Source organism: Triplophysa dalaica, chromosome 22, assembly GCF_015846415.1.
Source record: "Triplophysa dalaica isolate WHDGS20190420 chromosome 22, ASM1584641v1, whole genome shotgun sequence".
Taxonomy (NCBI): domain Eukaryota; kingdom Metazoa; phylum Chordata; class Actinopteri; order Cypriniformes; family Nemacheilidae; genus Triplophysa; species Triplophysa dalaica.
In genome coordinates, this window is record NC_079563.1 from 5,560,787 (window position 1) to 5,586,968 (window position 26,182).

General features: G+C 44.4%; 7 non-coding genes and 8 pseudogenes across 7 annotated transcripts; all 15 read right to left on the reverse strand.

Annotated features, from left to right (window-relative positions):
• Nucleotides 1-508: 508 nt before the first annotated feature.
• LOC130412509 (U2 spliceosomal RNA) lies at nt 509-686 on the reverse strand (annotated as a pseudogene).
• A 3,799-nt stretch (nt 687-4,485) lies between these two features.
• Nucleotides 4,486-4,649, reverse strand: LOC130412351 (U1 spliceosomal RNA). Its single transcript, XR_008905238.1, has one exon. It is a non-coding gene; the product is annotated as a U1 spliceosomal RNA (small nuclear RNA).
• Nucleotides 4,650-5,455: 806 nt separating this feature from the next.
• LOC130412504 (U2 spliceosomal RNA) lies at nt 5,456-5,629 on the reverse strand (annotated as a pseudogene).
• Nucleotides 5,630-6,120: 491 nt separating this feature from the next.
• On the reverse strand, nt 6,121-6,242 carry LOC130412550 (U2 spliceosomal RNA; annotated as a pseudogene).
• An 807-nt stretch (nt 6,243-7,049) lies between these two features.
• LOC130412357 (U1 spliceosomal RNA) lies at nt 7,050-7,213 on the reverse strand. The gene has a single exon (XR_008905244.1). It is a non-coding gene; the product is annotated as a U1 spliceosomal RNA (small nuclear RNA).
• An 822-nt stretch (nt 7,214-8,035) lies between these two features.
• Nucleotides 8,036-8,226, reverse strand: LOC130412404 (U2 spliceosomal RNA). Its single transcript, XR_008905288.1, has one exon. It is a non-coding gene; the product is annotated as a U2 spliceosomal RNA (small nuclear RNA).
• An 807-nt stretch (nt 8,227-9,033) lies between these two features.
• On the reverse strand, nt 9,034-9,197 carry LOC130412579 (U1 spliceosomal RNA). Its single transcript, XR_008905392.1, has one exon. It is a non-coding gene; the product is annotated as a U1 spliceosomal RNA (small nuclear RNA).
• Nucleotides 9,198-9,999: 802 nt separating this feature from the next.
• Nucleotides 10,000-10,175, reverse strand: LOC130412490 (U2 spliceosomal RNA; annotated as a pseudogene).
• A 3,799-nt stretch (nt 10,176-13,974) lies between these two features.
• On the reverse strand, nt 13,975-14,138 carry LOC130412580 (U1 spliceosomal RNA). The gene has a single exon (XR_008905393.1). It is a non-coding gene; the product is annotated as a U1 spliceosomal RNA (small nuclear RNA).
• An 848-nt stretch (nt 14,139-14,986) lies between these two features.
• Nucleotides 14,987-15,164, reverse strand: LOC130412510 (U2 spliceosomal RNA; annotated as a pseudogene).
• Nucleotides 15,165-18,963: 3,799 nt separating this feature from the next.
• On the reverse strand, nt 18,964-19,127 carry LOC130412581 (U1 spliceosomal RNA). The gene has a single exon (XR_008905394.1). It is a non-coding gene; the product is annotated as a U1 spliceosomal RNA (small nuclear RNA).
• An 848-nt stretch (nt 19,128-19,975) lies between these two features.
• Nucleotides 19,976-20,153, reverse strand: LOC130412512 (U2 spliceosomal RNA; annotated as a pseudogene).
• Nucleotides 20,154-23,952: 3,799 nt separating this feature from the next.
• On the reverse strand, nt 23,953-24,116 carry LOC130412353 (U1 spliceosomal RNA). The gene has a single exon (XR_008905240.1). It is a non-coding gene; the product is annotated as a U1 spliceosomal RNA (small nuclear RNA).
• A 798-nt stretch (nt 24,117-24,914) lies between these two features.
• LOC130412505 (U2 spliceosomal RNA) lies at nt 24,915-25,088 on the reverse strand (annotated as a pseudogene).
• A 491-nt stretch (nt 25,089-25,579) lies between these two features.
• On the reverse strand, nt 25,580-25,701 carry LOC130412552 (U2 spliceosomal RNA; annotated as a pseudogene).
• Nucleotides 25,702-26,182: the final 481 nt, after the last annotated feature.

Genomic DNA, 26,182 nt, shown 5'->3' on the forward strand with positions numbered 1-26,182 from the left:
ATCGTACCCAAAACCTGTTAACGCAATGCTCTTACCACTGAGCTACAGGAAGCCCCGTTCTCTCTCTATCACACAACAGCATTTAAGCCAGGCGCAAGCGTCTCTAATAGGAACTACGTTCTTCAACACATAACTATCCGCATACATTTAGGGCTTTAGTGAGTGCGTGCGTGAGACTGTGAGAGAGTGAGAGTGAGAGTGTGAGAGAGTGAGTGAGTGAGTGAGTGAGTGAGTGAGTGAGTGAGTGAGTGAGTGAGTGAGTGACTGAGTGACTGAGTGACTGAGTGACTGAGTGACTGAGTGAGTGAGTGAGTGAGTGAGTGAGTGAGTGACCGAGTGAGTGACCGAGTGAGTGACCGAGTGAGTGAGTGACCGAGTGAGTGACTGAGTGAGTGAGTGAGTGAGTGAGTACTTGCCAAAGTATTTTTCTGTATAAGACAGTCACGTGAGAAATAAAACTTTGCGTCTTCTCATCACTACCTTTCAACACAAGCTGCTATCCCCGAAAGGGGAATGCACCGTTCCTGGAGACACTGCAATACCAGGTCGATGCGTGGAGTGGGCGGAGCAAGCCCCGCTTCCAGCTCCGCGTTTCAAAAATCCATTTAATATATGGTCCCCAGATAGGGGACGTATCAGATATTAAACTGATAAGAACAGATTTTTTTCTTTCGAAAAAAGTTTATTGTCTCAAATACATGCTGAATACACACACATAATTTAAAAGGTCAGCATTACACACTACATTTTAAAAGTCATGAGATAGGTGTTTCTCTAGATCCTGAAAAGTTTTTGTATAAGGGCAAAAAATTCTGTGCCTAAGACTTAAAAAATTATTATTAAAAAAGTCATTAGTGTCTGTCGCACAAGAAACTGGTGTATCTAATCCATAAAAAAATGTTCTTGTCCTCAGCTCTCCCGATCCTTGCACACCACCCAGCACTTTGTGCCCAGAGGAGATCCTCTTAAACCGAGGCACCGCTGCCCTTCTCGAGCTACTTCTCTGAGAGTTGAGCATCTACGGGCAGTCAGACGTCGTTGCTGTCGGGACCTTCCTGTGAAAGCTCCGGCCCCCACATCCGAATGGCTACGTGGGGCGTACTCCTGCAGCCTCGCTTTGGCCAGCTTTGTTGAGGTCTGCAGAGACACCTCCACGCGCATCCCCGCCAGCAGGTTTCCGGGGTCCACCTGGCATCTTGATACAGCTTTTTCACCTCGGGATGATAGGAGCATTTGCTGGCCTGCTCTCTTGGCTGATCCACCAGATGCCATGTGATGGTTTCGGACCCCCCTGCTGGTAGGCACGGGAATTGCAGGGGGCCGGCCGTTGCCCACAGATCCCAGGCAGCACTGCACCCCCGAAGAGTGTGCCCCACGGTCTCTGGCTCTCCACACCCGGGCCGTGGACAGGTGGGGGTATTTGCCATGCTGCGGGAGTACATCACGACTCTAACCGGGAGGATCTCATTGGCCGCCGTCTTTTCCATGTGCTTGGTCAGGAGAGCTGAGAGCACTACCCTGTGCCTAACCCAGCATCTTAAAATTGCTTGTTCCAGTTCCTGCACGACAGAAACAAAATTTAGTTTACAGTAAAAACAGCAAACACTTTCTTTTTCTGCATTAAAATGTTCTGAAATGTTCTTATAAAAAGGTTTACTCTGATCGTAACTTAAAAATTTCATCCCACTCAGGTACATCCATCTCCTGCTTTTGGCGTCATAGTGTCTTTTCTCATTCTCTACCATCTGAAACTCCATAAAAATTAGCACACAGCACAAAACGGGAGCTTGAAGAAGGGGCCCCGTCATTTTTGCTGTGCGAACCGCTCCAGTTATATGGTCCTTAGATTCAGAGCTCCTCCCACTTTTAAAAGATAAAACACATTCTCTTAAAATCAAAACATCGGATTGAAACACTTCTAAAAAGGATAAGAAAATTTGTGCTCTCAAGGGGGCTCTCTTAATATTAAAATCCATGGTTAATACTGTAAAAGACATAGCTAGAAGTAAAACCGGGGATAAGAAGGGGTGATTTAACTTAATTAAAACCATAAAACCATTGTTATAAAGCTACAATTTCTTGTGAAACAAGTTCTTCCTTCATTTCTATTACAGAGAAACCAGGGGGTTGAACCTGTTTTTTCCCAGAGCTGCCTTCGCTGCCTTTGGCAGCTCTGGGAGTAGATGATTTCAGCTCAATTGATAGGAAGGAAATTTCGTTTGCAGAGTTAGAAGGGAATATCCTGAACAGCTCCCCTGATGAGGAGGAATCTGATCTAGGTTCCATTCTTCCTCCTTTTTCAATTTTCTTCACTGAGGGAGATAGAGTATCCCTCTTTCTCTTCAACTGAGCACTAGGGAACATATCAATAAGTTCCTCTCTTTCTCCATCTTGACTTAACTGCATTACCTGTTCAACTTCACTTTCATCAAAATCGCATGCACCTACTTCTGGGTCCTTGATCGATTCATTGTTGGCTGAGGGTGGCTCCATCTCGTTCTCTTCTTGTTCTCCACTTACTGATTTTGGCGGGAGATTTAAATTTTGTTGTTCCGCCCCTTCGTTTCTAATCTCCTCTCTTTGCTCGAGCCTTACAAGTTTAGGCGGGAGATTTAAAAAAATTAGCTCCGCCCCTTCATTTCCGGTCTCGTTCTCTGGGTCGACCATTTTGTTTGATTTGAGTTTGTTGGCAAAAGAGTTAGGGCAGTCTCTGTAAAGATGATTTGTGTCTCCACAGAGATTGCACTTTCTGCCATTGGTGCACTCTTCAAAAGAGTGACCAATTTCTCTGCACTTTTTACAAAATATTTTCTGGCAAGCTTCAACAAGGTGCCCGAGTTCGCCACATCTACGGCAGAGTTTGGGCATTCCCTGGTAATGAATGTAGCCCCTGTTTTCTCCAAGAACTATCATTGATGGCAAATGTTTCAGGCCCTGGAATCCTTGAGGGTCTTCCCATTGTTTAATGGGCACCCTCCAAGCGCAATTCCAGATGCCATCCTCATCTACCACCTTCATAGCCTGGCCCTTCACAGTGCAGTATCTTCCCAACCATACACAAATGTCTTCACTGCTCACGGTTTCATTAAACATTCTGACAATCACAACCCTCTGTGCATTGTCAGTCAGTTTATCAACCTTAAACATTTCGAAGTGGGTTTTGTCTTGTTCAAACCGTTGCCAGAAAGCATTAAGTGTAGTTGCATTTTTAAAGCTTACATCGAAACCTTTATTAAAAGGCAGGGATAAGATACAATTTAAATCTTCCGGACCGAAACCAAGCACTTTTTGAATGAATTTTCTAGAAAAATCTAATCTTGAAATCTCTACTACCTTTCCATTCATTTCTTTTAAAGTGAAACGCACACTGTGGTGCCTCCGCATGCCGGCACGAGCAGCCGACATGGTGGAGGCACCGACAGCAGTCTCCAATAGGTAAAAGAAAAACGCAATAAAACAAATAAATATTTAAAATCACTTACCCCTTGGAAATGATCCTCACAGTACCAGATACCTTCCTCGTTAAAAGCCGCTTGAGCCGATACGCCCTCGCAGTGTACCTCCTGCGGGTTAAAGCAAGTATTACTGAAAAATACGAGCCGTTGGACCCACAAGAGGCGATCGCAACTCAATCCTCTGACCAGATACTTGATCTTAGCCAAAAGGCCGAGAAGCGATGCCCACAATGGGTGGCAAAAGGCAGAGCGTGGGGCGGCACCGACTATTGGGCTTGCGGTGCACATGCGCCTCAAAGGTCAGCGTGTGATCGTACGAACACACAATCAAATGTATCGTTTAAACAACAGAATCAATTAACCAATTAACGAAAGAAGAAATAATTAAATGGGCTATTTTTGAAGACCTGAACGAATGAAGGAACGGACTGAAAATCAAATGTATCGTTTAAACAACAGAATCAATTAACCGATTAACGAAAGAAGAAATAATTAAATGGGCTATTTATGAAGACCTGAACGAATGAAGGAACGGACTGACAATCAAATGTATTGTTTAAACAATAGAATAAATTAACCGATTAACGAAAGAAGAAATAATTAAATGGGCTATTTATGAAGACCTGAACGGATGAAGGAACGGACGAGCACGCACACGTTTCACAGAAATGAAGGTCAGCGTGGTCTGGCAGAATCTCCGTCGAAGATGCGTTCTATACTCGTCTGATGAGGCGTCCAAAATATGAACGAAAAAACAATTAAACAAATGAATCAAACATAAAACCAGCAAACGAATAAATGAATATCTAAATAATTATATATATAAATATACCTACATGCATACATACATACATGTATGTGTGTTTGGGAACGACGGAACAGCAAACAACCGTATTAAAAAAAAACATGGTATTAGGAAGTAATCGATCACTCGATTTGGTGCTCGTCTCTTGCGGAATCTGCAGATCTGACGCCAACAAGGTTCGAAATACGGACACAATACAAAATCTCTCTTCTTTTGATACATGATAAGGGGAGAGCGCGAACGCAGTCCCCCACTACCAGAAATTATGCAGTCGAGATTCCCACATTTGGGGAATTCGCAAAAGTCAACCCAACCTGAGTGCAATGGCCGAGCCTCGTCCTGGGTGAACCGCCTTCGTGATCATGGTGTCTCCCCTGCCAGGTAAGTACGATTTGCCCCGTTCGGGCAAGACATCGCTTACTTGCCTCTGCCATGCGCATCAACGCTGACCCCGAGCGAGCGTTCGGCAACTGCAAGTTCCAGTTGATTGCTCTGTAGAACCCGTGGGAAAGCGCACGAAGGTGACGGTCCACAGGCAAACATACACATGAACAGACAAATACATTAAGAATTCAACGCAAACAGTCCACATATGTGCTGAAAGTGTTTCAATTGGATGCTGGACACCTTTTGCATTTAAGCATTTGGCAGACGCCTTTATCCAAAGCGACTTACATTGCTTTATCCTATACATTTACATAGGTATTTGCAATTCCCAGGGATCGTACCCAAAACCTGTTAACGCAATGCTCTTACCACTGAGCTACAGGAAGCCCCGTTCTCTCTCTATCACACAACAGCATTTAAGCCAGGCGCAAGCGTCTCTAATAGGAACTACGTTCTTCAACACATAACTATCCGCATACATTTAGGGCTTTAGTGAGTGCGTGCGTGAGACTGTGAGAGAGTGAGAGTGTGAGAGAGTGAGTGAGTGAGTGAGTGAGTGAGTGAGTGAGTGAGTGAGTGAGTGAGTGACTGAGTGACTGAGTGAGTGAGTGAGTGAGTGAGTGAGTGAGTGAGTGAGTGACCGAGTGAGTGACCGAGTGAGTGACCGAGTGAGTGAGTGACCGAGTGAGTGACTGAGTGAGTGAGTGAGTACTTGCCAAAGTATTTTTCTGTATAAGACAGTCACGTGAGAAATAAAACTTTGCGTCTTCTCATCACTACCTTTCAACACAAGCTGCTATCCCCGAAAGGGGAATGCACCGTTCCTGGAGACACTGCAATACCAGGTCGATGCGTGGAGTGGGCGGAGCAAGCCCCGCTTCCAGCTCCGCGTTTCAAAAATCCATTTAATATATGGTCCCCAGATAGGGGACGTATCAGATATTAAACTGATAAGAACAGATTTTTTCTTTCGAAAAGTTTTATTGATCTTTTCACAGCATATGTCACTTTATGTTACAACATTTCAACTTGGACAAGCACGTATTCTAAAACCATTATGGAGCAGGTTGTTTAAAACCCTTAAAAGAAAAACCTTTTTTAAAAATTTAAATAAAAACATCTCTCTTCTGTTGAACAGGAGCGGCGTGAGCCCTTAACAAATAAAAGTTCAGTTTGTCTCGCTCTCCAGAACAAGTTCATGCTAGGTGTTTGTGGTCCCAGCGGAGATCCTCTTGAACCGTGGCACCGCTGCTCCTCTCGAGTTAATCCTCTGAGGGGGAGCATCTACGGGCAGTCAGGGTCGGTGGCTGTGGAGACCTCCCTGTGAAGCTCCGGCCCCCACGTCCGATTGGGCACGTACGGCGTACTCCTGCCGCCTTGATGAGGCCAGCTGGTGAGTGGCTGGCAGAGACACCTGTACGTGCTTCCCTACCAGCAGGTTTCTGGAGGTCCAGATGGCATCCTTGATGCAATTTATGGTGATCCAGAGATCTATTTCATGTTTTTCTGGCTTTTTCCTCTGGATCACCCCGCCTCTCAACATGCGGTAAGAACAGATACTACACTTGATCTTAGCCAAAAGGCCGAGAAGCGATGCCCACAATGGGTGGCAAAAGGCAGAGCGTGGGGCGGCACCGACTATTGGGCTTGCGGTGCACATGCGCCTCAAAGGTCAGCGTGTGATCGTACGAACACACAATCAAATGTATCGTTTAAACAACAGAATCAATTAACCAATTAACGAAAGAAGAAATAATTAAATGGGCTATTTTTGAAGACCTGAACGAATGAAGGAACGGACTGAAAATCAAATGTATCGTTTAAACAACAGAATCAATTAACCGATTAACGAAAGAAGAAATAATTAAATGGGCTATTTATGAAGACCTGAACGAATGAAGGAACGGACTGACAATCAAATGTATTGTTTAAACAATAGAATAAATTAACCGATTAACGAAAGAAGAAATAATTAAATGGGCTATTTATGAAGACCTGAACGGATGAAGGAACGGACGAGCACGCACACGTTTCACAGAAATGAAGGTCAGCGTGGTCTGGCAGAATCTCCGTCGAAGATGCGTTCTATACTCGTCTGATGAGGCGTCCAAAATATGAACGAAAAAACAATTAAACAAATGAATCAAACATAAAACCAGCAAACGAATAAATGAATATCTAAATAATTATATATATAAATATACCTACATGCATACATACATACATGTATGTGTGTTTGGGAACGACGGAACAGCAAACAACCGTATTAAAAAAAAACATGGTATTAGGAAGTAATCGATCACTCGATTTGGTGCTCGTCTCTTGCGGAATCTGCAGATCTGACGCCAACAAGGTTCGAAATACGGACACAATACAAAATCTCTCTTCTTTTGATACATGATAAGGGGAGAGCGCGAACGCAGTCCCCCACTACCAGAAATTATGCAGTCGAGATTCCCACATTTGGGGAATTCGCAAAAGTCAACCCAACCTGAGTCCAATGGCCGAGCCTCGTCCTGGGTGAACCGCCTTCGTGATCATGGTGTCTCCCCTGCCAGGTAAGTATGATTTGCCCCGTTCGGGCAAGACATCGCTTACTTGCCTCTGCCATGCGCATCAACGCTGACCCCGAGCGAGCGTTCGGCAACTGCAAGTTCCAGTTGATTGCTCTGTAGAACCCGTGGGAAAGCGCACGAAGGCGACGGTCCACAGGCAAACATACACATGAACAGACAAATACATTAAGAATTCAACGCAAACAGTCCACATATGTGCTGAAAGTGTTTCAATTGGATGCTGGACACCTTTTGCATTTAAGCATTTGGCAGACGCCTTTATCCAAAGCGACTTACATTGCTTTATCCTATACATTTACATAGGTATTTGAAATTCCCAGGGATCGTACCCAAAACCTGTTAACGCAATGCTCTTACCACTGAGCTACAGGAAGCCCCGTTCTCTCTCTATCACACAACAGCATTTAAGCCAGGCGCAAGCGTCTCTAATAGGAACTACGTTCTTCAACACATAACTATCCGCATACATTTAGGGCTTTAGTGAGTGCGTGCGTGAGACTGTGAGAGAGTGAGAGTGAGAGTGAGAGTGTGAGTGAGTGAGTGAGTGAGTGAGTGAGTGAGTGAGTGAGTGAGTGAGTGACTGAGTGAGTGAGTGAGTGAGTGAGTGAGTGAGTGACTGAGTGAGTGACTGAGTGAGTGAGTGAGTGACCGAGTGAGTGACCGAGTGAGTGAGTGACCGAGTGAGTGACTGAGTGAGTGAGTGAGTGAGTGAGTACTTGCCAAAGTATTTTTCTGTATAAGACAGTCACGTGAGAAATAAAACTTTGCGTCTTCTCATCACTACCTTTCAACACAAGCTGCTATCCCCGAAAGGGGAATGCACCGTTCCTGGAGACACTGCAATACCAGGTCGATGCGTGGAGTGGGCGGAGCAAGCCCCGCTTCCAGCTCCGCGTTTCAAAAATCCATTTAATATATGGTCCCCAGATAGGGGACGTATCAGATATTAAACTGATAAGAACAGATACTACACTTGATCTTAGCCAAAAGGCCGAGAAGCGATGCCCACAATGGGTGGCAAAAGGCAGAGCGTGGGGCGGCACCGACTATTGGGCTTGCGGTGCACATGCGCCTCAAAGGTCAGCGTGTGATCGTACGAACACACAATCAAATGTATCGTTTAAACAACAGAATCAATTAACCAATTAACGAAAGAAGAAATAATTAAATGGGCTATTTTTGAAGACCTGAACGAATGAAGGAACGGACTGAAAATCAAATGTATCGTTTAAACAACAGAATCAATTAACCGATTAACGAAAGAAGAAATAATTAAATGGGCTATTTATGAAGACCTGAACGAATGAAGGAACGGACTGACAATCAAATGTATTGTTTAAACAATAGAATAAATTAACCGATTAACGAAAGAAGAAATAATTAAATGGGCTATTTATGAAGACCTGAACGGATGAAGGAACGGACGAGCACGCACACGTTTCACAGAAATGAAGGTCAGCGTGGTCTGGCAGAATCTCCGTCGAAGATGCGTTCTATACTCGTCTGATGAGGCGTCCAAAATATGAACGAAAAAACAATTAAACAAATGAATCAAACATAAAACCAGCAAACGAATAAATGAATATCTAAATAATTATATATATAAATATACCTACATGCATACATACATACATGTATGTGTGTTTGGGAACGACGGAACAGCAAACAACCGTATTAAAAAAAAACATGGTATTAGGAAGTAATCGATCACTCGATTTGGTGCTCGTCTCTTGCGGAATCTGCAGATCTGACGCCAACAAGGTTCGAAATACGGACACAATACAAAATCTCTCTTCTTTTGATACATGATAAGGGGAGAGCGCGAACGCAGTCCCCCACTACCAGAAATTATGCAGTCGAGATTCCCACATTTGGGGAATTCGCAAAAGTCAACCCAACCTGAGTGCAATGGCCGAGCCTCGTCCTGGGTGAACCGCCTTCGTGATCATGGTGTCTCCCCTGCCAGGTAAGTATGATTTGCCCCGTTCGGGCAAGACATCGCTTACTTGCCTCTGCCATGCGCATCAACGCTGACCCCGAGCGAGCGTTCGGCAACTGCAAGTTCCATTTGATTGCTCTGTAGAACCCGTGGGAAAGCGCACGAAGGCGACGGTCCACAGGCAAACATACACATGAACAGACAAATCCATTAAGAATTCAACGCAAACAGTCCACATATGTGCTGAAAGTGTTTCAATTGGATGCTGGACACCTTTTGCATTTAAGCATTTGGCAGACGCCTTTATCCAAAGCGACTTACATTGCTTTATCCTATACATTTACATAGGTATTTGCAATTCCCAGGGATCGTACCCAAAACCTGTTAACGCAATGCTCTTACCACTGAGCTACAGGAAGCCCCGTTCTCTCTCTATCACACAACAGCATTTAAGCCAGGCGCAAGCGTCTCTAATAGGAACTACGTTCTTCAACACATAACTATCCGCATACATTTAGGGCTTTAGTGAGTGCGTGCGTGAGACTGTGAGAGAGTGAGAGTGTGAGAGAGTGAGTGAGTGAGTGAGTGAGTGAGTGAGTGAGTGACTGAGTGACTGAGTGACTGAGTGAGTGAGTGAGTGAGTGAGTGAGTGAGTGAGTGAGTGACCGAGTGAGTGACCGAGTGAGTGACCGAGTGAGTGAGTGACCGAGTGAGTGACTGAGTGAGTGAGTGAGTGAGTACTTGCCAAAGTATTTTTCTGTATAAGACAGTCACGTGAGAAATAAAACTTTGCGTCTTCTCATCACTACCTTTCAACACAAGCTGCTATCCCCGAAAGGGGAATGCACCGTTCCTGGAGACACTGCAATACCAGGTCGATGCGTGGAGTGGGCGGAGCAAGCCCCGCTTCCAGCTCCGCGTTTCAAAAATCCATTTAATATATGGTCCCCAGATAGGGGACGTATCAGATATTAAACTGATAAGAACAGATTTTTCTTTCGAAAAAAGTTTATTGTCTCAAATACATGCTGAATACACACACATAATTTAAAAGGTCAGCATTACACACTACATTTTAAAAGTCATGAGATAGGTGTTTCTCTAGATCCTGAAAAGTTTTTGTATAAGGGCAAAAAATTATGTGCCTAAGACTTAAAAAATTATTATTAAAAAAGTCATTAGTGTCTGTCGCACAAGAAACTGGTGTATCTAATCCATAAAAAAATGTTCTTGTCCTCAGCTCTCCCGATCCTTGCACACCACCCAGAACTTTGTGCCCAGAGGAGATCCTCTTAAACCGAGGCACCGCTGCCCTTCTCGAGCTACTTCTCTGAGAGTTGAGCATCTACGGGCAGTCAGACGTCGTTGCTGTCGGGACCTTCCTGTGAAAGCTCCGGCCCCCACATCCGAATGGCTACGTGGGGCGTACTCCTGCAGCCTCGCTTTGGCCAGCTTTGTTGAGGTCTGCAGAGACACCTCCACGCGCATCCCCGCCAGCAGGTTTCCGGGGTCCACCTGGCATCTTGATACAGCTTTTTCACCTCGGGATGATAGGAGCATTTGCTGGCCTGCTCTCTTGGCTGATCCACCAGATGCCATGTGATGGTTTCGGACCCCCCTGCTGGTAGGCACGGGAATTGCAGGGGGCCGGCCGTTGCCCACAGATCCCAGGCAGCACTGCACCCCCGAAGAGTGTGCCCCACGGTCTCTGGCTCTCCACACCCGGGCCGTGGACAGGTGGGGGTATTTGCCATGCTGCGGGAGTACATCACGACTCTAACCGGGAGGATCTCATTGGCCGCCGTCTTTTCCATGTGCTTGGTCAGGAGAGCTGAGAGCACTACCCTGTGCCTAACCCAGCATCTTAAAATTGCTTGTTCCAGTTCCTGCACGACAGAAACAAAATTTAGTTTACAGTAAAAACAGCAAACACTTTCTTTTTCTGCATTAAAATGTTCTGAAATGTTCTTATAAAAAGGTTTACTCTGATCGTAACTTAAAAATTTCATCCCACTCAGGTACATCCATCTCCTGCTTTTGGCGTCATAGTGTCTTTTCTCATTCTCTACCATCTGAAACTCCATAAAAATTAGCACACAGCACAAAACGGGAGCTTGAAGAAGGGGCCCCGTCATTTTTGCTGTGCGAACCGCTCCAGTTATATGGTCCTTAGATTCAGAGCTCCTCCCACTTTTAAAAGATAAAACACATTCTCTTAAAATCAAAACATCGGATTGAAACACTTCTAAAAAGGATAAGAAAATGTGTGCTCTCAAGGGGGCTCTCTTAATATTAAAATCCATGGTTAATACTGTAAAAGACATAGCTAGAAGTAAAACCGGGGATAAGAAGGGGTGATTTAACTTAATTAAAACCATAAAACCATTGTTATAAAGCTACAATTTCTTGTGAAACAAGTTCTTCCTTCATTTCTATTACAGAGAAACCAGGGGGTTGAACCTGTTTTTTCCCAGAGCTGCCTTCGCTGCCTTTGGCAGCTCTGGGAGTAGATGATTTCAGCTCAATTGATAGGAAGGAAATTTCGTTTGCAGAGTTAGAAGGGAATATCCTGAACAGCTCCCCTGATGAGGAGGAATCTGATCTAGGTTCCATTCTTCCTCCTTTTTCAATTTTCTTCACTGAGGGAGATCGAGTATCCCTCTTTCTCTTCAACTGAGCACTAGGGAACATATCAATAAGTTCCTCTCTTTCTCCATCTTGACTTAACTGCATTACCTGTTCAACTTCACTTTCATCAAAATCGCATGCACCTACTTCTGGGTCCTTGATCGATTCATTGTTGGCTGAGGGTGGCTCCATTTCGTTCTCTTCTTGTTCTCCACTTACTGATTTTGGCGGGAGATTTAAATTGTGTTGTTCCGCCCCTTCGTTTCTAATCTCCTCTCTTTGCTCGAGCCTTACAAGTTTAGGCGGGAGATTTAAAAAAATTAGCTCCGCCCCTTCATTTCCGGTCTCGTTCTCTGGGTCGACCATTTTGTTTGATTTGAGTTTGTTGGCAAAAGAGTTAGGGCAGTCTCTGTAAAGATGATTTGTGTCTCCACAGAGATTGCACTTTCTGCCATTGGTGCACTCTTCAAAAGAGTGACCAATTTCTCTGCACTTTTTACAAAATATTTTCTGGCAAGCTTCAACAAGGTGCCCGAGTTCGCCACATCTACGGCAGAGTTTGGGCATTCCCTGGTAATGAATGTAGCCCCTGTTTTCTCCAAGAACTATCATTGATGGCAAATGTTTCAGGCCCTGGAATCCTTGAGGGTCTTCCCATTGTTTAATGGGCACCCTCCAAGCGCAATTCCAGATGCCATCCTCATCTACCACCTTCATAGCCTGGCCCTTCACAGTGCAGTATCTTCCCAACCATACACAAATGTCTTCACTGCTCACGGTTTCATTAAACATTCTGACAATCACAACCCTCTGTGCATTGTCAGTCAGTTTATCAACCTTAAACATTTCGAAGTGGGTTTTGTCTTGTTCAAACCGTTGCCAGAAAGCATTAAGTGTAGTTGCATTTTTAAAGCTTACATCGAAACCTTTATTAAAAGGCAGGGATAAGATACAATTTAAATCTTCCGGACCGAAACCAAGCACTTTTTGAATGAATTTTCTAGAAAAATCTAATCTTGAAATCTCTACTACCTTTCCATTCATTTCTTTTAAAGTGAAACGCACACTGTGGTGCCTCCGCATGCCGGCACGAGCAGCCGACATGGTGGAGGCACCGACAGCAGTCTCCAATAGGTAAAAGAAAAACGCAATAAAACAAATAAATATTTAAAATCACTTACCCCTTGGAAATGATCCTCACAGTACCAGATACCTTCCTCGTTAAAAGCCGCTTGAGCCGATACGCCCTCGCAGTGTACCTCCTGCGGGTTAAAGCAAGTATTACTGAAAAATACGAGCCGTTGGACCCACAAGAGGCGATCGCAACTCAATCCTCTGACCAGATACTTGATCTTAGCCAAAAGGCCGAGAAGCGATGCCCACAATGGGTGGCAAAAGGCAGAGCGTGGGGCGGCACCGACTATTGGGCTTGCGGTGCACATGCGCCTCAAAGGTCAGCGTGTGATCGTACGAACACACAATCAAATGTATCGTTTAAACAACAGAATCAATTAACCAATTAACGAAAGAAGAAATAATTAAATGGGCTATTTTTGAAGACCTGAACGAATGAAGGAACGGACTGAAAATCAAATGTATCGTTTAAACAACAGAATCAATTAACCGATTAACGAAAGAAGAAATAATTAAATGGGCTATTTATGAAGACCTGAACGAATGAAGGAACGGACTGACAATCAAATGTATTGTTTAAACAATAGAATAAATTAACCGATTAACGAAAGAAGAAATAATTAAATGGGCTATTTATGAAGACCTGAACGGATGAAGGAACGGACGAGCACGCACACGTTTCACAGAAATGAAGGTCAGCGTGGTCTGGCAGAATCTCCGTCGAAGATGCGTTCTATACTCGTCTGATGAGGCGTCCAAAATATGAACGAAAAAACAATTAAACAAATGAATCAAACATAAAACCAGCAAACGAATAAATGAATATCTAAATAATTATATATATAAATATACCTACATGCATACATACATACATGTATGTGTGTTTGGGAACGACGGAACAGCAAACAACCGTATTAAAAAAAAACATGGTATTAGGAAGTAATCGATCACTCGATTTGGTGCTCGTCTCTTGCGGAATCTGCAGATCTGACGCCAACAAGGTTCGAAATACGGACACAATACAAAATCTCTCTTCTTTTGATACATGATAAGGGGAGAGCGCGAACGCAGTCCCCCACTACCAGAAATTATGCAGTCGAGATTCCCACATTTGGGGAATTCGCAAAAGTCAACCCAACCTGAGTGCAATGGCCGAGCCTCGTCCTGGGTGAACCGCCTTCGTGATCATGGTGTCTCCCCTGCCAGGTAAGTATGATTTGCCCCGTTCGGGCAAGACATCGCTTACTTGCCTCTGCCATGCGCATCAACGCTGACCCCGAGCGAGCGTTCGGCAACTGCAAGTTCCATTTGATTGCTCTGTAGAACCCGTGGGAAAGCGCACGAAGGCGACGGTCCACAGGCAAACATACACATGAACAGACAAATCCATTAAGAATTCAACGCAAACAGTCCACATATGTGCTGAAAGTGTTTCAATTGGATGCTGGACACCTTTTGCATTTAAGCATTTGGCAGACGCCTTTATCCAAAGCGACTTACATTGCTTTATCCTATACATTTACATAGGTATTTGCAATTCCCAGGGATCGTACCCAAAACCTGTTAACGCAATGCTCTTACCACTGAGCTACAGGAAGCCCCGTTCTCTCTCTATCACACAACAGCATTTAAGCCAGGCGCAAGCGTCTCTAATAGGAACTACGTTCTTCAACACATAACTATCCGCATACATTTAGGGCTTTAGTGAGTGCGTGCGTGAGACTGTGAGAGAGTGAGAGTGAGAGTGTGAGAGAGTGAGTGAGTGAGTGAGTGAGTGAGTGAGTGAGTGAGTGAGTGAGTGAGTGAGTGACTGAGTGACTGAGTGACTGAGTGACTGAGTGACTGAGTGAGTGAGTGAGTGAGTGAGTGAGTGACCGAGTGAGTGACCGAGTGAGTGACCGAGTGAGTGACCGAGTGAGTGAGTGACCGAGTGAGTGACTGAGTGAGTGAGTGAGTGAGTGAGTACTTGCCAAAGTATTTTTCTGTATAAGACAGTCACGTGAGAAATAAAACTTTGCGTCTTCTCATCACTACCTTTCAACACAAGCTGCTATCCCCGAAAGGGGAATGCACCGTTCCTGGAGACACTGCAATACCAGGTCGATGCGTGGAGTGGGCGGAGCAAGCCCCGCTTCCAGCTCCGCGTTTCAAAAATCCATTTAATATATGGTCCCCAGATAGGGGACGTATCAGATATTAAACTGATAAGAACAGATTTTTTTCTTTCGAAAAAAGTTTATTGTCTCAAATACATGCTGAATACACACACATAATTTAAAAGGTCAGCATTACACACTACATTTTAAAAGTCATGAGATAGGTGTTTCTCTAGATCCTGAAAAGTTTTTGTATAAGGGCAAAAAATTCTGTGCCTAAGACTTAAAAAATTATTATTAAAAAAGTCATTAGTGTCTGTCGCACAAGAAACTGGTGTATCTAATCCATAAAAAAATGTTCTTGTCCTCAGCTCTCCCGATCCTTGCACACCACCCAGCACTTTGTGCCCAGAGGAGATCCTCTTAAACCGAGGCACCGCTGCCCTTCTCGAGCTACTTCTCTGAGAGTTGAGCATCTACGGGCAGTCAGACGTCGTTGCTGTCGGGACCTTCCTGTGAAAGCTCCGGCCCCCACATCCGAATGGCTACGTGGGGCGTACTCCTGCAGCCTCGCTTTGGCCAGCTTTGTTGAGGTCTGCAGAGACACCTCCACGCGCATCCCCGCCAGCAGGTTTCCGGGGTCCACCTGGCATCTTGATACAGCTTTTTCACCTCGGGATGATAGGAGCATTTGCTGGCCTGCTCTCTTGGCTGATCCACCAGATGCCATGTGATGGTTTCGGACCCCCCTGCTGGTAGGCACGGGAATTGCAGGGGGCCGGCCGTTGCCCACAGATCCCAGGCAGCACTGCACCCCCGAAGAGTGTGCCCCACGGTCTCTGGCTCTCCACACCCGGGCCGTGGACAGGTGGGGGTATTTGCCATGCTGCGGGAGTACATCACGACTCTAACCGGGAGGATCTCATTGGCCGCCGTCTTTTCCATGTGCTTGGTCAGGAGAGCTGAGAGCACTACCCTGTGCCTAACCCAGCATCTTAAAATTGCTTGTTCCAGTTCCTGCACGACAGAAACAAAATTTAGTTTACAGTAAAAACAGCAAACACTTTCTTTTTCTGCATTAAAATGTTCTGAAATGTTCTTATAAAAAGGTTTACTCTGATCGTAACTTAAAAATTTCATCCCACTCAGGTACATCCATCTCCTGCTTTTGGCGTCATAGTGTCTTTTCTCATTCTCTACCATCTGAAACTCCATAAAAATTAGCACACAGCACAAAACGGGAGCTTGAAGAAGGGGCCCCGTCATTTTTGCTGTGCGAACCGCTCCAGTTATATGGTCCTTAGATTCAGAGCTCCTCCCACTTTTAAAAGATAAAACACATTCTCTTAAAATCAAAACATCGGATTGAAACACTTCTAAAAAGGATAAGAAAATTTGTGCTCTCAAGGGGGCTCTCTTAATATTAAAATCCATGGTTAATACTGTAAAAGACATAGCTAGAAGTAAAACCGGGGATAAGAAGGGGTGATTTAACTTAATTAAAACCATAAAACCATTGTTATAAAGCTACAATTTCTTGTGAAACAAGTTCTTCCTTCATTTCTATTACAGAGAAACCAGGGGGTTGAACCTGTTTTTTCCCAGAGCTGCCTTCGCTGCCTTTGGCAGCTCTGGGAGTAGATGATTTCAGCTCAATTGATAGGAAGGAAATTTCGTTTGCAGAGTTAGAAGGGAATATCCTGAACAGCTCCCCTGATGAGGAGGAATCTGATCTAGGTTCCATTCTTCCTCCTTTTTCAATTTTCTTCACTGAGGGAGATAGAGTATCCCTCTTTCTCTTCAACTGAGCACTAGGGAACATATCAATAAGTTCCTCTCTTTCTCCATCTTGACTTAACTGCATTACCTGTTCAACTTCACTTTCATCAAAATCGCATGCACCTACTTCTGGGTCCTTGATCGATTCATTGTTGGCTGAGGGTGGCTCCATCTCGTTCTCTTCTTGTTCTCCACTTACTGATTTTGGCGGGAGATTTAAATTTTGTTGTTCCGCCCCTTCGTTTCTAATCTCCTCTCTTTGCTCGAGCCTTACAAGTTTAGGCGGGAGATTTAAAAAAATTAGCTCCGCCCCTTCATTTCCGGTCTCGTTCTCTGGGTCGACCATTTTGTTTGATTTGAGTTTGTTGGCAAAAGAGTTAGGGCAGTCTCTGTAAAGATGATTTGTGTCTCCACAGAGATTGCACTTTCTGCCATTGGTGCACTCTTCAAAAGAGTGACCAATTTCTCTGCACTTTTTACAAAATATTTTCTGGCAAGCTTCAACAAGGTGCCCGAGTTCGCCACATCTACGGCAGAGTTTGGGCATTCCCTGGTAATGAATGTAGCCCCTGTTTTCTCCAAGAACTATCATTGATGGCAAATGTTTCAGGCCCTGGAATCCTTGAGGGTCTTCCCATTGTTTAATGGGCACCCTCCAAGCGCAATTCCAGATGCCATCCTCATCTACCACCTTCATAGCCTGGCCCTTCACAGTGCAGTATCTTCCCAACCATACACAAATGTCTTCACTGCTCACGGTTTCATTAAACATTCTGACAATCACAACCCTCTGTGCATTGTCAGTCAGTTTATCAACCTTAAACATTTCGAAGTGGGTTTTGTCTTGTTCAAACCGTTGCCAGAAAGCATTAAGTGTAGTTGCATTTTTAAAGCTTACATCGAAACCTTTATTAAAAGGCAGGGATAAGATACAATTTAAATCTTCCGGACCGAAACCAAGCACTTTTTGAATGAATTTTCTAGAAAAATCTAATCTTGAAATCTCTACTACCTTTCCATTCATTTCTTTTAAAGTGAAACGCACACTGTGGTGCCTCCGCATGCCGGCACGAGCAGCCGACATGGTGGAGGCACCGACAGCAGTCTCCAATAGGTAAAAGAAAAACGCAATAAAACAAATAAATATTTAAAATCACTTACCCCTTGGAAATGATCCTCACAGTACCAGATACCTTCCTCGTTAAAAGCCGCTTGAGCCGATACGCCCTCGCAGTGTACCTCCTGCGGGTTAAAGCAAGTATTACTGAAAAATACGAGCCGTTGGACCCACAAGAGGCGATCGCAACTCAATCCTCTGACCAGATACTTGATCTTAGCCAAAAGGCCGAGAAGCGATGCCCACAATGGGTGGCAAAAGGCAGAGCGTGGGGCGGCACCGACTATTGGGCTTGCGGTGCACATGCGCCTCAAAGGTCAGCGTGTGATCGTACGAACACACAATCAAATGTATCGTTTAAACAACAGAATCAATTAACCAATTAACGAAAGAAGAAATAATTAAATGGGCTATTTTTGAAGACCTGAACGAATGAAGGAACGGACTGAAAATCAAATGTATCGTTTAAACAACAGAATCAATTAACCGATTAACGAAAGAAGAAATAATTAAATGGGCTATTTATGAAGACCTGAACGAATGAAGGAACGGACTGACAATCAAATGTATTGTTTAAACAATAGAATAAATTAACCGATTAACGAAAGAAGAAATAATTAAATGGGCTATTTATGAAGACCTGAACGGATGAAGGAACGGACGAGCACGCACACGTTTCACAGAAATGAAGGTCAGCGTGGTCTGGCAGAATCTCCGTCGAAGATGCGTTCTATACTCGTCTGATGAGGCGTCCAAAATATGAACGAAAAAACAATTAAACAAATGAATCAAACATAAAACCAGCAAACGAATAAATGAATATCTAAATAATTATATATATAAATATACCTACATGCATACATACATACATGTATGTGTGTTTGGGAACGACGGAACAGCAAACAACCGTATTAAAAAAAAACATGGTATTAGGAAGTAATCGATCACTCGATTTGGTGCTCGTCTCTTGCGGAATCTGCAGATCTGACGCCAACAAGGTTCGAAATACGGACACAATACAAAATCTCTCTTCTTTTGATACATGATAAGGGGAGAGCGCGAACGCAGTCCCCCACTACCAGAAATTATGCAGTCGAGATTCCCACATTTGGGGAATTCGCAAAAGTCAACCCAACCTGAGTGCAATGGCCGAGCCTCGTCCTGGGTGAACCGCCTTCGTGATCATGGTGTCTCCCCTGCCAGGTAAGTATGATTTGCCCCGTTCGGGCAAGACATCGCTTACTTGCCTCTGCCATGCGCATCAACGCTGACCCCGAGCGAGCGTTCGGCAACTGCAAGTTCCATTTGATTGCTCTGTAGAACCCGTGGGAAAGCGCACGAAGGCGACGGTCCACAGGCAAACATACACATGAACAGACAAATCCATTAAGAATTCAACGCAAACAGTCCACATATGTGCTGAAAGTGTTTCAATTGGATGCTGGACACCTTTTGCATTTAAGCATTTGGCAGACGCCTTTATCCAAAGCGACTTACATTGCTTTATCCTATACATTTACATAGGTATTTGCAATTCCCAGGGATCGTACCCAAAACCTGTTAACGCAATGCTCTTACCACTGAGCTACAGGAAGCCCCGTTCTCTCTCTATCACACAACAGCATTTAAGCCAGGCGCAAGCGTCTCTAATAGGAACTACGTTCTTCAACACATAACTATCCGCATACATTTAGGGCTTTAGTGAGTGCGTGCGTGAGACTGTGAGAGAGTGAGAGTGAGAGTGTGAGAGAGTGAGTGAGTGAGTGAGTGAGTGAGTGAGTGAGTGAGTGAGTGAGTGAGTGAGTGACTGAGTGACTGAGTGACTGAGTGACTGAGTGACTGAGTGAGTGAGTGAGTGAGTGAGTGAGTGACCGAGTGAGTGACCGAGTGAGTGACCGAGTGAGTGACCGAGTGAGTGAGTGACCGAGTGAGTGACTGAGTGAGTGAGTGAGTGAGTGAGTACTTGCCAAAGTATTTTTCTGTATAAGACAGTCACGTGAGAAATAAAACTTTGCGTCTTCTCATCACTACCTTTCAACACAAGCTGCTATCCCCGAAAGGGGAATGCACCGTTCCTGGAGACACTGCAATACCAGGTCGATGCGTGGAGTGGGCGGAGCAAGCCCCGCTTCCAGCTCCGCGTTTCAAAAATCCATTTAATATATGGTCCCCAGATAGGGGACGTATCAGATATTAAACTGATAAGAACAGATTTTTTTCTTTCGAAAAAAGTTTATTGTCTCAAATACATGCTGAATACACACACATAATTTAAAAGGTCAGCATTACACACTACATTTTAAAAGTCATGAGATAGGTGTTTCTCTAGATCCTGAAAAGTTTTTGTATAAGGGCAAAAAATTCTGTGCCTAAGACTTAAAAAATTATTATTAAAAAAGTCATTAGTGTCTGTCGCACAAGAAACTGGTGTATCTAATCCATAAAAAAATGTTCTTGTCCTCAGCTCTCCCGATCCTTGCACACCACCCAGCACTTTGTGCCCAGAGGAGATCCTCTTAAACCGAGGCACCGCTGCCCTTCTCGAGCTACTTCTCTGAGAGTTGAGCATCTACGGGCAGTCAGACGTCGTTGCTGTCGGGACCTTCCTGTGAAAGCTCCGGCCCCCACATCCGAATGGCTACGTGGGGCGTACTCCTGCAGCCTCGCTTTGGCCAGCTTTGTTGAGGTCTGCAGAGACACCTCCACGCGCATCCCCGCCAGCAGGTTTCCGGGGTCCACCTGGCATCTTGATACAGCTTTTTCACCTCGGGATGATAGGAGCATTTGCTGGCCTGCTCTCTTGGCTGATCCACCAGATGCCATGTGATGGTTTCGGACCCCCCTGCTGGTAGGCACGGGAATTGCAGGGGGCCGGCCGTTGCCCACAGATCCCAGGCAGCACTGCACCCCCGAAGAGTGTGCCCCACGGTCTCTGGCTCTCCACACCCGGGCCGTGGACAGGTGGGGGTATTTGCCATGCTGCGGGAGTACATCACGACTCTAACCGGGAGGATCTCATTGGCCGCCGTCTTTTCCATGTGCTTGGTCAGGAGAGCTGAGAGCACTACCCTGTGCCTAACCCAGCATCTTAAAATTGCTTGTTCCAGTTCCTGCACGACAGAAACAAAATTTAGTTTACAGTAAAAACAGCAAACACTTTCTTTTTCTGCATTAAAATGTTCTGAAATGTTCTTATAAAAAGGTTTACTCTGATCGTAACTTAAAAATTTCATCCCACTCAGGTACATCCATCTCCTGCTTTTGGCGTCATAGTGTCTTTTCTCATTCTCTACCATCTGAAACTCCATAAAAATTAGCACACAGCACAAAACGGGAGCTTGAAGAAGGGGCCCCGTCATTTTTGCTGTGCGAACCGCTCCAGTTATATGGTCCTTAGATTCAGAGCTCCTCCCACTTTTAAAAGATAAAACACATTCTCTTAAAATCAAAACATCGGATTGAAACACTTCTAAAAAGGATAAGAAAATTTGTGCTCTCAAGGGGGCTCTCTTAATATTAAAATCCATGGTTAATACTGTAAAAGACATAGCTAGAAGTAAAACCGGGGATAAGAAGGGGTGATTTAACTTAATTAAAACCATAAAACCATTGTTATAAAGCTACAATTTCTTGTGAAACAAGTTCTTCCTTCATTTCTATTACAGAGAAACCAGGGGGTTGAACCTGTTTTTTCCCAGAGCTGCCTTCGCTGCCTTTGGCAGCTCTGGGAGTAGATGATTTCAGCTCAATTGATAGGAAGGAAATTTCGTTTGCAGAGTTAGAAGGGAATATCCTGAACAGCTCCCCTGATGAGGAGGAATCTGATCTAGGTTCCATTCTTCCTCCTTTTTCAATTTTCTTCACTGAGGGAGATAGAGTATCCCTCTTTCTCTTCAACTGAGCACTAGGGAACATATCAATAAGTTCCTCTCTTTCTCCATCTTGACTTAACTGCATTACCTGTTCAACTTCACTTTCATCAAAATCGCATGCACCTACTTCTGGGTCCTTGATCGATTCATTGTTGGCTGAGGGTGGCTCCATCTCGTTCTCTTCTTGTTCTCCACTTACTGATTTTGGCGGGAGATTTAAATTTTGTTGTTCCGCCCCTTCGTTTCTAATCTCCTCTCTTTGCTCGAGCCTTACAAGTTTAGGCGGGAGATTTAAAAAAATTAGCTCCGCCCCTTCATTTCCGGTCTCGTTCTCTGGGTCGACCATTTTGTTTGATTTGAGTTTGTTGGCAAAAGAGTTAGGGCAGTCTCTGTAAAGATGATTTGTGTCTCCACAGAGATTGCACTTTCTGCCATTGGTGCACTCTTCAAAAGAGTGACCAATTTCTCTGCACTTTTTACAAAATATTTTCTGGCAAGCTTCAACAAGGTGCCCGAGTTCGCCACATCTACGGCAGAGTTTGGGCATTCCCTGGTAATGAATGTAGCCCCTGTTTTCTCCAAGAACTATCATTGATGGCAAATGTTTCAGGCCCTGGAATCCTTGAGGGTCTTCCCATTGTTTAATGGGCACCCTCCAAGCGCAATTCCAGATGCCATCCTCATCTACCACCTTCATAGCCTGGCCCTTCACAGTGCAGTATCTTCCCAACCATACACAAATGTCTTCACTGCTCACGGTTTCATTAAACATTCTGACAATCACAACCCTCTGTGCATTGTCAGTCAGTTTATCAACCTTAAACATTTCGAAGTGGGTTTTGTCTTGTTCAAACCGTTGCCAGAAAGCATTAAGTGTAGTTGCATTTTTAAAGCTTACATCGAAACCTTTATTAAAAGGCAGGGATAAGATACAATTTAAATCTTCCGGACCGAAACCAAGCACTTTTTGAATGAATTTTCTAGAAAAATCTAATCTTGAAATCTCTACTACCTTTCCATTCATTTCTTTTAAAGTGAAACGCACACTGTGGTGCCTCCGCATGCCGGCACGAGCAGCCGACATGGTGGAGGCACCGACAGCAGTCTCCAATAGGTAAAAGAAAAACGCAATAAAACAAATAAATATTTAAAATCACTTACCCCTTGGAAATGATCCTCACAGTACCAGATACCTTCCTCGTTAAAAGCCGCTTGAGCCGATACGCCCTCGCAGTGTACCTCCTGCGGGTTAAAGCAAGTATTACTGAAAAATACGAGCCGTTGGACCCACAAGAGGCGATCGCAACTCAATCCTCTGACCAGATACTTGATCTTAGCCAAAAGGCCGAGAAGCGATGCCCACAATGGGTGGCAAAAGGCAGAGCGTGGGGCGGCACCGACTATTGGGCTTGCGGTGCACATGCGCCTCAAAGGTCAGCGTGTGATCGTACGAACACACAATCAAATGTATCGTTTAAACAACAGAATCAATTAACCAATTAACGAAAGAAGAAATAATTAAATGGGCTATTTTTGAAGACCTGAACGAATGAAGGAACGGACTGAAAATCAAATGTATCGTTTAAACAACAGAATCAATTAACCGATTAACGAAAGAAGAAATAATTAAATGGGCTATTTATGAAGACCTGAACGAATGAAGGAACGGACTGACAATCAAATGTATTGTTTAAACAATAGAATAAATTAACCGATTAACGAAAGAAGAAATAATTAAATGGGCTATTTATGAAGACCTGAACGGATGAAGGAACGGACGAGCACGCACACGTTTCACAGAAATGAAGGTCAGCGTGGTCTGGCAGAATCTCCGTCGAAGATGCGTTCTATACTCGTCTGATGAGGCGTCCAAAATATGAACGAAAAAACAATTAAACAAATGAATCAAACATAAAACCAGCAAACGAATAAATGAATATCTAAATAATTATATATATAAATATACCTACATGCATACATACATACATGTATGTGTGTTTGGGAACGACGGAACAGCAAACAACCGTATTAAAAAAAAACATGGTATTAGGAAGTAATCGATCACTCGATTTGGTGCTCGTCTCTTGCGGAATCTGCAGATCTGACGCCAACAAGGTTCGAAATACGGACACAATACAAAATCTCTCTTCTTTTGATACATGATAAGGGGAGAGCGCGAACGCAGTCCCCCACTACCAGAAATTATGCAGTCGAGATTCCCACATTTGGGGAATTCGCAAAAGTCAACCCAACCTGAGTGCAATGGCCGAGCCTCGTCCTGGGTGAACCGCCTTCGTGATCATGGTGTCTCCCCTGCCAGGTAAGTACGATTTGCCCCGTTCGGGCAAGACATCGCTTACTTGCCTCTGCCATGCGCATCAACGCTGACCCCGAGCGAGCGTTCGGCAACTGCAAGTTCCAGTTGATTGCTCTGTAGAACCCGTGGGAAAGCGCACGAAGGTGACGGTCCACAGGCAAACATACACATGAACAGACAAATACATTAAGAATTCAACGCAAACAGTCCACATATGTGCTGAAAGTGTTTCAATTGGATGCTGGACACCTTTTGCATTTAAGCATTTGGCAGACGCCTTTATCCAAAGCGACTTACATTGCTTTATCCTATACATTTACATAGGTATTTGCAATTCCCAGGGATCGTACCCAAAACCTGTTAACGCAATGCTCTTACCACTGAGCTACAGGAAGCCCCGTTCTCTCTCTATCACACAACAGCATTTAAGCCAGGCGCAAGCGTCTCTAATAGGAACTACGTTCTTCAACACATAACTATCCGCATACATTTAGGGCTTTAGTGAGTGCGTGCGTGAGACTGTGAGAGAGTGAGAGTGTGAGAGAGTGAGTGAGTGAGTGAGTGAGTGAGTGAGTGAGTGAGTGAGTGAGTGACTGAGTGACTGAGTGAGTGAGTGAGTGAGTGAGTGAGTGAGTGAGTGACCGAGTGAGTGACCGAGTGAGTGACCGAGTGAGTGAGTGACCGAGTGAGTGACTGAGTGAGTGAGTGAGTACTTGCCAAAGTATTTTTCTGTATAAGACAGTCACGTGAGAAATAAAACTTTGCGTCTTCTCATCACTACCTTTCAACACAAGCTGCTATCCCCGAAAGGGGAATGCACCGTTCCTGGAGACACTGCAATACCAGGTCGATGCGTGGAGTGGGCGGAGCAAGCCCCGCTTCCAGCTCCGCGTTTCAAAAATCCATTTAATATATGGTCCCCAGATAGGGGACGTATCAGATATTAAACTGATAAGAACAGATTTTTTCTTTCGAAAAGTTTTATTGATCTTTTCACAGCATATGTCACTTTATGTTACAACATTTCAACTTGGACAAGCACGTATTCTAAAACCATTATGGAGCAGGTTGTTTAAAACCCTTAAAAGAAAAACCTTTTTTAAAAATTTAAATAAAAACATCTCTCTTCTGTTGAACAGGAGCGGCGTGAGCCCTTAACAAATAAAAGTTCAGTTTGTCTCGCTCTCCAGAACAAGTTCATGCTAGGTGTTTGTGGTCCCAGCGGAGATCCTCTTGAACCGTGGCACCGCTGCTCCTCTCGAGTTAATCCTCTGAGGGGGAGCATCTACGGGCAGTCAGGGTCGGTGGCTGTGGAGACCTCCCTGTGAAGCTCCGGCCCCCACGTCCGATTGGGCACGTACGGCGTACTCCTGCCGCCTTGATGAGGCCAGCTGGTGAGTGGCTGGCAGAGACACCTGTACGTGCTTCCCTACCAGCAGGTTTCTGGAGGTCCAGATGGCATCCTTGATGCAATTTATGGTGATCCAGAGATCTATTTCATGTTTTTCTGGCTTTTTCCTCTGGATCACCCCGCCTCTCAACATGCGGTAAGAACAGATACTACACTTGATCTTAGCCAAAAGGCCGAGAAGCGATGCCCACAATGGGTGGCAAAAGGCAGAGCGTGGGGCGGCACCGACTATTGGGCTTGCGGTGCACATGCGCCTCAAAGGTCAGCGTGTGATCGTACGAACACACAATCAAATGTATCGTTTAAACAACAGAATCAATTAACCAATTAACGAAAGAAGAAATAATTAAATGGGCTATTTTTGAAGACCTGAACGAATGAAGGAACGGACTGAAAATCAAATGTATCGTTTAAACAACAGAATCAATTAACCGATTAACGAAAGAAGAAATAATTAAATGGGCTATTTATGAAGACCTGAACGAATGAAGGAACGGACTGACAATCAAATGTATTGTTTAAACAATAGAATAAATTAACCGATTAACGAAAGAAGAAATAATTAAATGGGCTATTTATGAAGACCTGAACGGATGAAGGAACGGACGAGCACGCACACGTTTCACAGAAATGAAGGTCAGCGTGGTCTGGCAGAATCTCCGTCGA